At 46.0% G+C, this 12,407-nt stretch overlaps 1 long non-coding RNA gene across 3 annotated transcripts; it reads left to right on the top strand.

The window, feature by feature from the left end:
• Positions 1-223: 223 nt before the first annotated feature.
• On the top strand, positions 224-11,978 carry LOC119307627. 3 transcript variants are annotated; one of them, XR_005149416.1, is made up of 10 exons: positions 224-760; positions 867-1,594; positions 2,416-2,526; positions 2,624-2,692; positions 2,851-2,907; positions 9,878-10,340; positions 10,451-10,566; positions 10,866-11,079; positions 11,324-11,425; positions 11,525-11,978. It is a non-coding gene; the product is annotated as an uncharacterized LOC119307627 (long non-coding RNA). The 3 variants fall into 3 exon arrangements; XR_005149417.1 differs by lacking the exons at positions 2,416-2,526; positions 2,624-2,692; XR_005149418.1 differs by lacking the exons at positions 2,416-2,526; positions 2,624-2,692 and having other exon boundaries at positions 9,892-10,340.
• The last annotated feature ends 429 nt before the right edge of the window (positions 11,979-12,407 follow it).

Below are 12,407 nucleotides of genomic sequence, written 5' to 3' on the forward strand. Positions count from 1 at the left end.
TGCAAAAGAGATCAACCTATCTCTCCCTAATCTCTCCCTAATAATAAAGTACGGATTGGGTCTCCAGGTTCACCGTCGTGGCTTTTTTGCAAAGGTCCCTGTGGTTTTATGAATTAAACCCGCCGTCCCTACTTAAGTGGATCTGAAATAACGATTCAAATTTACAAAATAGCCTTTGCATTTTGTAAGATTTCCACCTGCGCTTCTTTGTTCATCTTATCCAGTGAAAGAGAAGGTGGAACGGGGACAGCGGCGGCTGGGCTCTCGTCAGCGCGGAAGGTGTCCGGCTCTCCCCTCCGCCTCCGGCCCTCTCGGCCTCTCCTTGGCCTCCGGCGTCCCCGGTCCCTCGATCCTTTATTCAAACAAAAAACGCCTACATCTTATCCAGATGTTGTCGGTCCTTGACCTGCCGTCCGTCCGGCACGGCGGCGTCCTTGTCGGCGGCGGAGACGGCATCCTTGTCGGCGGCGGAGACAGCTATGGATGCAGAGGAGGATGAGAAGGCGTCCGCCGTGCCTTGCGCGGGAGGACGGAGGACGCCTCGCCTGGGCGTGTGCTCGGTGAGGGGCGGCGCCCTTGCCGGCGTTGCCGGCGGCGGAGATGGCTTCTGCTGCGCGGCGGGCTGGAGCATGGGGGGTAGTTGTCGGGCAACATGAGGAGGCAGAGGCGGCCAAGGCAATGAGGCACGGCGTCGGCTAGCCAAGGGGCGGCCGGAGCAGAGGACGTCCACTTCCCCAGTCTGCGCACTCATCACGGCAAGGTACAGCCTGCTCGACCAGTGGACATTGCACCTCCCCCTGCCCCCGTCCATTACCCATGGCGCTCCTCCCAATCTCACATGGCTGTGTTGCCTCTTCTGGTTGCAGGCTAATTCGAGTTAGCAACTTGGAGTAATCACGTTCTCTCTAATACTGTGTGCAGACCTATCATGTTTTCTGAATTTCTGCCTGCAGCCCAAGTGCTACCATGTTCCCTGATAAATTTCTTACGCTGAATTTTTATGTGCTTCCATGTTCTGTACATGTACACGTACTCTGAAATTCATTCTATCTTGTGCAGTCAGTATTGGGTGTATACTCATGACTTCCAAAGCGCCACTTGATGTAAAAAATCATATGCACAATGCTGCAAGCTTGGCTAAAGGTGGATCTTTTTGCGATCCTATATAGCATGTTGTTGGACGTGGCCGGGTTTTTTGTTGGTAATTGTTGCGGGAGCAAGCAAAGGAGCCTGGCTTGGTACATATGGGTTAATTGTTCTTGATCAATTGTCGTGCGTTAATTGTTAGGTCTGGTAACATCCTGCTCCCCTGTCTAATTTGGGTTGAATTCATGACCGTGGCCTTCTCCAACAGAAATCAGTGGAGTGCCCGACCCGGATTGAATTTCGCTGCTATAAGAAGGAAGGGTCCTTGGCCGGAATCTCCATCAGGTTGCGTACTTGGACCAGAAAATCCATCAAATCCCGGAGTACTTGGACCAGAAAAGCATCGTGTCGCCTTCAAGTTCGCCGGAGGAAGAAGTGCCGAGTTTGCCGGAGGTAGAAGAACATCCGTCGAGCCGTCGAATATCGCCAACGGTGGGCTACACCAGAGGTATGTAATGCCTCGACCCCCTCAAAAATAGCGTTGCTGCGTTGGTTGTGAACTTGTGGTGCCTGTGTTCCTCACAGTAGTTGTTTTTTTGCTGTTACTATAGTTGGTACACCACTGTATGATCGATGAATTCAACCGAGTTTCCTTTGTTTGCACTGTTGTATAATGAATGTAACTGATTTGCCCCCCCCCCCCCTCGGATCTACCCTGTTTCAGTTTATTTTTTCTGAAAATTTGGTGCTACTTCCGATTGCTCACAATTATAGTTTGGCTGAAATGCACTGGAGTCTTTAAACCAACTACTTCATCTTTTTTTATATATTTTGCATTATGTTTTAGCTAATCAGAAATGCAAGCGGCAAGCCCCTGTTTGAGTTTACTTTTTCTGAAAAATTTGTTGTTACAAGCCAAGGATTGAACCAAGAAATCAAAGACGTTCTCTTTGCCTCTCACCTGGCACATTCATGCTATCTCCTCCATTGCTATCGGTAGCTTCAAGCAGTAGCAGCAACATGCCCCATACCGTTACGTACGTGCTAATTGCTGTAGACCATGCCGACACCGGCCTCGCCTACGAGTACAACTGCGGCTACCTCGCCCTCCCATCGCACACAAGTGTTGCCGCCTACGGCGCGACCACATCTACTGCGATAGTCGTTTCGCGAGGAGCCGACTATGTCGCCGGCGGCCTCAGCACTCTCCTCCATCACAAACCTAGCCGCGGGATCTGCCATTGCAAGACTATAGGTTCAGAAAGGCCATGTTATACGAGTCTGTGTTACCCCCAAGTGTAAGATTAATCTTCTTCTTTCTTTGAACAGTATTCAAGAATCCTACCATATAGCAGTATCATCTTTGTTGCTGCACATATTTGGTTCGGGTTGGCCCAACCTAAAAAATTCAGGGAAGACAAAGCTGGAAAACCATAGATGGTGCTTGCTACTCAGATCTATTCTGATGCTTTCCTTACTGTTAGTTAGTTTTTTGCATACTACTATAGCTAAACCATGAATTGTTTGTTTCTGTTAGTTAGCTTTGTGCTTCTTCATTGGTATTCAATTAACATGAAGTAACCATGATAGCTGGTGCTGAACTCATGTACGTACACTCCCAGATCTTTTGTATTTACAAGGATTGGTTCATGTTATGATTTTTTCATGGAGTGACATTAGTTCCACTCTTTTATACATCTTTGCCGCAGGTCACAAAACTGCTATTCTATTTTAATACTTTAGTGCCTACTATTGTCCCTGTAGGTTTTTTTCGTGACTAATAATAAGGGTTGGATGAAGCAAATCAGACACACTTCTAAGGTTAGTCTCCTTGATCTTTTTCTACTCACGTGAGCAACTAATGTTTGCTTCTCTTCGGTCCAGGTCATAAAACTGAGGGTTGTTACTAGCAAATTGTGACTATTTAATTGACGCCGTGATTTTTTCTAAAAGAAAAAAATTGAGAATATGATGTGTTGTCCATGTGAATACTAAAAATATATGTTTACGACGTTGATGTTAACCAGTTAATATATTTATGCACACGGTAGAACACATAGTCATTTTTCTATATGTGGTAAAAAACGTTTTACACAGGGCAATCCCCCAACTGGGCCGACTCATGCAGTAGGACATCCTATACTGTGCTCTATGCGCTCTAGGAGAAGACGCAGCACGCCTGTTTGGGCCGGTCCATGTCCAAGCGGCCTGTTTTTTTCTGCTTTCTTCTTTCTACTTTAAATAATTCTGGACTTCAAAAAGTTCTCAAATTAAAAGAAATGGGAATTCTGAAATAATTTTTTAAATAAATCATAAAATGTTTGTGGCCTCAAAAAGTGTTCACAATTTTCTAAAAAATGTTTGCTTATTCAAAAAATGTTCGAAACTTTGAAAACAAATGTTCCATAAATCAAAAAATGTTCATGATTTTTTGAAAAGGTCATGTATGAAAAAATGTTAATGAAATTGAATAAAAATTTGCCAATTTAAAAAATGTTCATGAATGAACAAATATCTTAAAAATTAAAAAATCGTTTGTGACTTACAAAATAGTTTATTCATGCATAAAATGTTCGCTGATTCGAAAGAGATTATGCATTTCAGAAAATGTTCGTTAAATAAAAAATATTCAAGAATTTCAAAAGAAATCCCACCAATTTCCAAAACAATGTTCATCCACTCAAGAAATGTTCGCCGATTCAAGAAATGTTTTTTAAATGTTTGCAAATTTTTAAAAATGTTTGCAAATAATATAAAATATTCATGAATTTGAAAAATATCCTTAATTTTTGAAATTGATCAAAAATTTGTAGAGTGTTCATGAACTTGAAAAATGACCACGGTTTCAAATATGTTTATGCGTTTAAAATGTGTTCATGATTTCACAAAATTGAGAGTGGTATTGTATCTGGGTAATGCAGCAGAATGTGATCATAGCCATTAAAGATTATAAAAAAAATCCCGTTGCAACGCACGGGCCCTTTTGCTAGTCTCTACTCCTAATGGACGAATTGGTTAAATAGTCCCCCCCACTTTCAACCGGTTTATTTTTAACCGGTTTATTTTCAACCGGTTTTTCTTCGTCCCACCTCCCACCAGCCCCTCCCACCGGTTTTTCTCTTTTCTCGTCTGACCGGCAATACCCAACGTATTTATGGTAATCAATCATAATTAATCCACGTATAGTAATAAATCAATCCAGGTATGGTAAGGTCATAACTCAGGAAATTTTAATATGGTAATTATATGGTAATAAATGTAAATTACCCCAAAGGCTATCAATCCAGGTATGGTAAGGCCATAACTCGGGAAATATTGAATATGGTAATAAATTTAAATTACCACCAGGTATGGTAAGGCTATCCACGTATAGTAATAAATCATATAGTAATAAATCATAATTAATCCACATATAGTAATAAATCAATCCAGGTATGGTAAGGTCATAACTCAGGAAATTTTGAATATGGTAATTATATGGTAATAAATTTAAATTACCCCAAAGGCTATCAATCCAGGTATGGTAAAGCCATAAATTGGGAAATATCGAATATGGTAATAAATTTAAATTACCCCAAAGGCTATCAATCCAGGTATGGTAAGGCCATAACTCGGGAAATATCGAATATGGTAATAAATTTAAATTACCACCAGGTATGGTAAGGCTATCCACGTATAGTAATAAATCATAATTAATCCACGTATAGTAATAAATCAATTCAGGTATGGTAAGGTCATAACTCAGGAAATTTTGAATATGGTAATTATATGGTAATAAATGTAAATTACCCCAAAGGCTATCAATCCAGGTATGGTAAGGCCATAACTCGGGAAATATCGAATATGGTAATAAATTTAAATTACCATCAGGTATGGTAAGGTATCGATCCAGGTATGGCACGCCCTCACCTGATCACCTATCACAATCTCCAGCCCCACGCATGCACCAAAGAACCCACCCGGCACCAAACGCAGCTCCTCTCGATCCCCTCGAGTAAACGCCGCCACCGTCGTGCGATCTTCCTGACACATACGCCGTCGCCGCCTCCTTCCCACCTACGGCGTCCCCCACGTCCATGGTGACGGCGCTCGCGTCCTACACTGACCCTCCGCCTCATATAGATTGGTCGTTGATGGAGTGGGATGTGCCGCTGCAGTTTGGGGAGGCGCAATCATGATCTGGTTGGGATCTCAGTGTGGACTCGTTCTCTACGATGAAGGATGGCGTTGCCTCCCTGGAAAATGGGATCGGAGGAAGGGGCTCTACGTCGTGAATGTCGGTGAGGCAGCGGCCGAAGGCGAGCCCGACAGTGAGCACGGGTGTTCGTCCCATGAAATAGGCGGCCACGGAGGGCGGATCTGAGGCCACCCCAATCGCCGGTGGCCCTTCCTCCCATCGCTCATCGCCTCCATTCTCTCTCTCCTCTAAATCTTTGTCGCCCCTGCCTGATTCTGGCCGACGCCATCCGACTCTCGCATCGACCACCACCAGCACAGCTGCGGACGAGGCGCAACCGCAGACGCCGCCACCGCCATCCTCATCCACCATCCTTCCCAGCCGTCGTCGGGGGCACCCGCCATCTGCGCTCTAGCCCACCCACTCCCTCCTATCCCCTCCCCCTGCCTGCCAGCCCCGTGATCCATCGCACAGATGGCAGGTACTACAGCGACCTCCTCCCCAGCGGATCCGGCCTCCTCCGATGGAGATCCATCCTGGGCACCGCCTTATTCTCATGCGTGCACGTCTATATCAACGTCTCATTCCACCTCACCTGAGCCTTTTGTTGGAAATATGCCCTAGAGGCAATAATAAATAAGTTATTATTATATTTCTTTGTTCATGATAATAGTCTTTTATTCATGCTATAACTATATTATCCGGAAATCGTAATACACGTGTGAATACATAGACCACAATATGTCCCTAGTGAGCCTCTAGTTGACTAGCTCGTTGTGATCAACAGATAGTCATGGTTTCCTGGCTATGGACATTGGATGTCGTTGATAACGGGATCACATCATTAGGAGAATGATGTGATGGACAAGACCCAATCCTAAGCATAGCACAAAGATCGTGTCGTTCGTTTGCTAGAGCTTTGCCAATGTCAAGTATCTCTTCCTTTGACCATGAGAGTGTGTAACTCCTGGATACTGTAGGAGTGCTTTGGGTGTATCAAACGTCACAACGTAACTGGGTGACTATAAAGGTGCACTACAGGTATCTCCGAAAGTATCTATTGTTTTATGCGGATCGAGACTGGGATTTGTCACTCCGTGTAAACGGAGAGGTATCTCTGGGCCCACTCGGTAGGACATCATCATAATATGCACAATGTGACCAAGGGGTTGATCACGGGATGATGTGTTAAGGAACGAGTAAAGAGACTTGCCGGTAACAAGATTGAACAAGGTATCGGTATACCGACGATCGAATCTCGGGCAAGTAAAATACCGCTAGACAAAGGGAATTGTATACAGGATCGATTGAGTCCTTGACATCGTGGTTCATCCGATGAGATCATCGTGGAACATGTGGGAGCCAACATGGGTATCCAGATCCCGCTGTTGGTTATTGACCGGAGAACGTCTCGGTCATGTCTGCATGTCTCCCGAACCCGTAGGGTCTACACACTTAAGGTTCGATGACGCTAGGGTTATAAAGGAAGCTTGTATGTGGTTACCGAATGTTGTTCGGAGTCCCGGATGAGATCCCGGACGTCACGAGGAGTTCCGGAATGGTCCGGAGGTAAAGACTTATATATAGGAAGTCCTGTTTCGGCCATCGGAACAAGTTTCGGGGTCATCGGTATTGTACCGGGACCACCGGAAGGGTCCCGGGGGCCCACCGGGTGGGGCCACCTGCCCAGGGGGGCCACATGGGCTGTAGGGGGTGCGCCTTGGCCTACATGGGCCAAGGGCACCAGCCCCAAGAGGCCCATGCGCCTAGGGAACCCTAGAGGGAAGAGTCCTCAAGGGGGAAGGCACCTCCGAGGTGCCTTGGGGAGGATGGACTCCTCCCCCCCTCTTGGCCACACCCCTTTCTTGGAGGAAGGGGCAAGGCTGCGCCTCCCCCCTCTCCCCTGCCCCTATATATAGTGGAGGGGAGGGAGGGCATCCATACCTGAGCCCTTGGCGCCTCCCTCCCTCCCGTGACACCTCCTCCTCTCCCGTAGGTGCTTGGCGAAGCCCTGCAGGATTGCCACGCTCCTCCATCACCACCACGCCGTTGTGCTGCTGCTGGATGGAGTCTTCCTCAACCTCTCCCTCTCTCCTTGCTGGATCAAGGCGTGGGAGACATCATCGAGCTGTACGTGTGTTGAACGCGGAGGTGCCGTCCGTTCGGCACTAGGATCATCGGTGATCTGAATCACGACGAGTACGACTCCATCAACCCCGTTCACTTGAACGCTTCCGCTTAGCGATCTACAAGGGTATGTAGATGCACTCTCCTTCTACTCGTAGCTGGTTTCTCCATAGATTGATCTTGGTGATGCGTAGAAAATTTTGAATTTCTGCTACGTTCCCCAACACCTTTACCTTCCCACCTCTGCTTTAGATCCACATCACTTTGCAAGGTATGTGCTTGATTGTTTCGAACTGGATCGATGGATTATGCAAGGTACTTTGGGTGTCGTCATTGACGACAATTGTCACGCCATGCTACCATCGGAGGGGTCCCTCATCGATGATTAGGGTCTTCCGAACTGCACGAGCTCCATTGAGAAGGATGTTTTTAATTCTGGTTTTGCCTACATGCTTTCTTTGCCTATATCTACTTAGCTAATGTCTTCTTATAGATAGTAGCTGCTGAAGTGGTGATCAAAGTTGTTCACTATAAGGAAACAACCATGATAACAAAAGTGTATATTCCCTGACCTTTGACCTGAAGTACTTTTTCATTAGAAACTTGCAACAGCCAGGCATTGAAATTAGCAACAGCTTCGTACGTACTGAACTAATTTGCAGCAACACGTACTGAACTAAGTTAGGTTATGCTCATCGTTCCAACATGCTTAGTGATAACCACCTAGCAAGCTGATCAAACATGAAAAAATTGAAGTGCTACTGCTAATCGTACTATTCTGAATGTGAAAATCTATTTAATTGGCTCTTCTCTAATTGTACACTTGCATAAATCTCAGATCTTGCAAATTACAGTATAACCATAAAAGTCATGCTTTGACTCCTATAGGGCCTTTTGCACTTTAATATGACTAATAATTTGCCTTAATATCACAGATTGTATTACTACCTTTCTAAGTGAATGACATTTAAGAAGGTCATTAAATAAAACCAAGAAATCCTTCTGGTATTGAAGTGTAGGAAAGTTGAGACTATAAAACCAAAAGGTTATATTTACGTTTATTAGAGAAGGTTCTTTACTTTTTATACGAAAACACAAAATGTTGCGATGTAGAGTCTAGGTGGTGGGCCTCCTTGATCCACTTGGTGGATGAGGGCGACTCCGGTCCTGGCACCCATAGTGCCAGTGATCCAAAAATCATAGGGCCTGGATATAGCTCTAGCAGACGTATGTGGCTTGCGCATCGAGCTTGGTCGTCTCGAGCATGGAGATAGGCGAGTTGTAGACCAAGAGCTGGTACAGAGATAGGCGAGTTGTAGACAAGAGCTGGTGGGCAGCAAGAAACGCATGCACACCAAAGAACAAATCTGAGTCACATGCCTACTTCTATTGGTTTCTACAAAGAGCGGCTAGCTTAGATCTTAGACCAGTCGATCACTGTCGAGGTCGCCAAGGTGATCTTACAGCACCGCCGTGGGGATTTCTCATGATTTTATGTAGGCAAGCCGCAAGCGGTGGTGGTGATTGGCTGGGTGGTGTCGCTGCCTTGGGAGGAGACGAAGTGATGGTAAAAGTAAGCAGGATCCGATGATTCTTCCGTGGGGATAGCCAAAGTCAAGATGTCGACTATAGACTCGTCGCAGACTTGCAGTGAACCTGGATGCGGCGAGCCTGATTTGTGGATCGATGGCGGGTCTTGACTTTGTTAGGCCGGGATTGGATGGTTGCGGAGGGTGGTGTGCTTGGTTGGGTTCCCATGGAAGAATGTGGCCTCCTCGTGGATCTGGTCATGCCCATCCTAGAGAACATTGTGTCCCTAGCTCCCTCGAGGAGCAAGGACAGTGCAAGCGGCAGCAGGGGGTAGGGTAGATGTGGGGAGGGATGTCGGCGGCTGCTCGAGGTCATCATGATAAAACCCTTGATGTCCCATCTTTATCAATGGAAGTGGAAGAGCACGAAGTCGAGATTGGATAGGAGTTTGAGTTCTTTTTGGCATCGATCGGTTCCCCACTTTAGAGATGTATTTTTTTGCGTGCGAGCAAACAATGGGTTGATTCTAAAAGGGATAGGCACTTTTCAACAGAAGTGCATGACGGACCAAAAATATGACCTCATTTTATTCGTTTGATAGATATCGTATTATTCGTTGTTGTTCGTTCGGTGAAATTTCCTAATATTTGATTGTTGTGTTTCTAATTAGAGTACCCCATAATCATTCAATATGAGGGGATGATAAATGAAAGATACTGATTATAAATTTTGAAGAGCCCGTGGCAATGCACGGGCGTTATACTAGTTAATAATAAAGCACGGATTGAGTCTCCGGGTTCACCGTCGCGGCAGTCTTGCAAACAAGTCCTTGTGATTTTTGCTAATTGAACCCGCAGTCCCTTTGTAAGTGAATCTAAGAAAACATTTCGTTTTTACAAAACAATCCCTACGTTTGTAAGAAATTCAGCCCGCGATCCTCTGTTTAATCTTATCCAGACCCCCCTCTCCAGCGACGGCGGAGCACGGGCAGGTGAGGGGCGGCGCCCTTGTCGCGACCTCCGACCCACCTCGTCGCCGACCCTCCCCGTCCTCTTCTCCCACCTTGCAGCTCCGACCTCGCCACGCCCTGCATCTGAGTCCCCGCTGTGTACGAGGAGAAGGCGGCGAGCTGGCAACACCCGTAGTGCTGGGAGTGGCGATGCCGCCGCGGCGCTAGATGCGGGAGGCCCGTGCACAGCGGCGCCAGTGCAGCCGCTCCAGGTGGCCGACGTTGTGGCCGTGGAGATGCACGTTGGGCTCGCCTCTGAGGGCGCGGGAGCAGCTCGGTGTGCTATGCCACCCGCACGGCTACTACAGGTGGCCGACATCATGTCCGTGGAGATGCACGCAGGGGTCGCCTCCAAGTGCGCGGGAGCAAGGTCGAGATGGTCATCAACTATGGCGATTCTCTCCCGCCAAGGTAACTTCTGTTCCTTTAGTTTGCCTTGCCTAATTCGTTTGACTCGAGCCATTCTACCAGATGAGCATCTTGACGGCCAATGGATGTACGTTTACCTTTTATCACCCCAGGTCCAATCCTTCCCCGTTCAGATCTGGAAGTCCGGCCTTAGCCCGGGTAGCTCTCGTGGAAGGGATACACCACGAGCCCTGATTTGATCTGGCGATAGCGGCACAACAAAATTCAGGTAGCTCTGGCAGTGGCATGACCATAACCACAGTCCGGAGGATTAGCTCCTTATACTTGCTGTCTACAGATTCCTCTCCCAAGTATTAGCAGGGGTAGTCGCTCCGGACGATCAGGAGAAAGGAGCTGAGGTCCATGCACATAATGACATTGCTCTTTATATATAAAAAAAGAGTGACATTTCTGAATCTTTTTATGTGATAATTATTGGTCTATAGCTGTGCATTGCTTACCTCCTTTTCTTTTTGTAGTTGTGCATTGCTTATCTAACATTATATAGTTGTATAACTGATGTAACAGATTACAAACTAGAGGTGGGGCTACCGAGGTTGGGAGGGGGACCGGTGAAACTCAACTGTAACGTTTGCGCGGATGCGCAACATGATTTAGATAGCCAAGACGGGGGAGGTTCTTAAGAGTCGAGGATGATGATTAGAGGTACTCTATGAAGTATGAGAAGGATGGGGAGATGGAGAGAGTCCTCAAGAAGACTGCGCTGATTGGGAAGTTAGAGGTAGAAGAAAATGTTCAGAGGACAACAACTGAATAAAATTCGTTTTGAACTGCTTTGGCATACCCCTTGTGGGTAATTTCTACTACACTGAAGTTCTGCATCATATCCATTGTCTTTGCATATACATGATTGTGTGGAACTTGCGAGACTGATTCACGTTGCATTGGTTTCTTAATTCTACTTTGATCAATACTATTATCATACTTGATTAATTATTAACTTACTGAATTCTATTCTCGTAAAGGTAATGAGGTAGGCGCTGGGGAATAATTTATGTGCGTACTATGTTTGCGAGAACATTCGCATGACGACGTCTGAAAGGAGCACATCTGACAAAGCACTTTGGGTACGTTTGCCAGAACACAATTCAAAAATCTTTTTTTCATGATCTAATATATATACACACAACTAATTATATTCATAATTATCTCCATCTTAAATAAAGATGCAAGAGAAGCGGGATAAGCTCCTACCAGCAGATCGTGTATGAGTAATTCAAGAGGAAATAGCAGGATTTTTGCTCGACGAGGTTATAGATCCCAAAGGAGAATACCATTACAAGCTGTAATGGCTCCATGTAATGATCTATTTTTAGGGGCATCTACATGAATCCCATGCATGGCTTTGCGGCATGCAAGTCTTTCCTGCTAGACAAGCAAGAAAACAGAGCCATCACGCTTGCCCTACTGTAGCAGCCTTCAAAGCACCACAGAATGTGGGCTCTCTCAATGTCAGTTCATTAGCTGAGCTGATCTCACATGCTAACATCATGTAATCTTTTTTCTACATTGCACATTTATCAGTTGGATTATATCGTAGACTGCAGTTCAGATCATTATCATGTATGTTGCTCCTTTGAAAGTTAGACTTCATAAAGAAGCAATTTGATCCGACCACAATACCTGATGTATGGAACATATGCGGGGAGGGACTCACGACCAGGCGAAGCACACACACCGCCGCCTCCGATCTTCCTACCATTTGCATTGGCACGGTCCAATGAGAGGTGTGATATGCGTTTCGATTGACCACGTCTAGGCGCATTGTCATCATGTGCACAGCTCGACTACCGGCCGCGAGGGTGGAAAGGAGGAATTGAATGGGGACATGAGTTAGGCTATATGTGTGTGTGATATTTATGTTCCCCCGTTGCAACGCACGGGCATGTTTGCAATAAATGCATATGTATGGAGAGACATTTATAGTGTGGGTGATAGGAAGCAAGACCGTGTGCGAGAAAGAAATGTTGACGGAGAAACTACAGATAGATACAGATACGGAGATGCTAGCTAGAGGGACATCCGCTAGTTTGAGTGTTGGAGATGACC

The sequence above is a fragment of the Triticum dicoccoides genome, chromosome 5B, assembly GCF_002162155.2.
Source record: "Triticum dicoccoides isolate Atlit2015 ecotype Zavitan chromosome 5B, WEW_v2.0, whole genome shotgun sequence".
Taxonomy (NCBI): Eukaryota; Viridiplantae; Streptophyta; class Magnoliopsida; order Poales; family Poaceae; genus Triticum; species Triticum dicoccoides.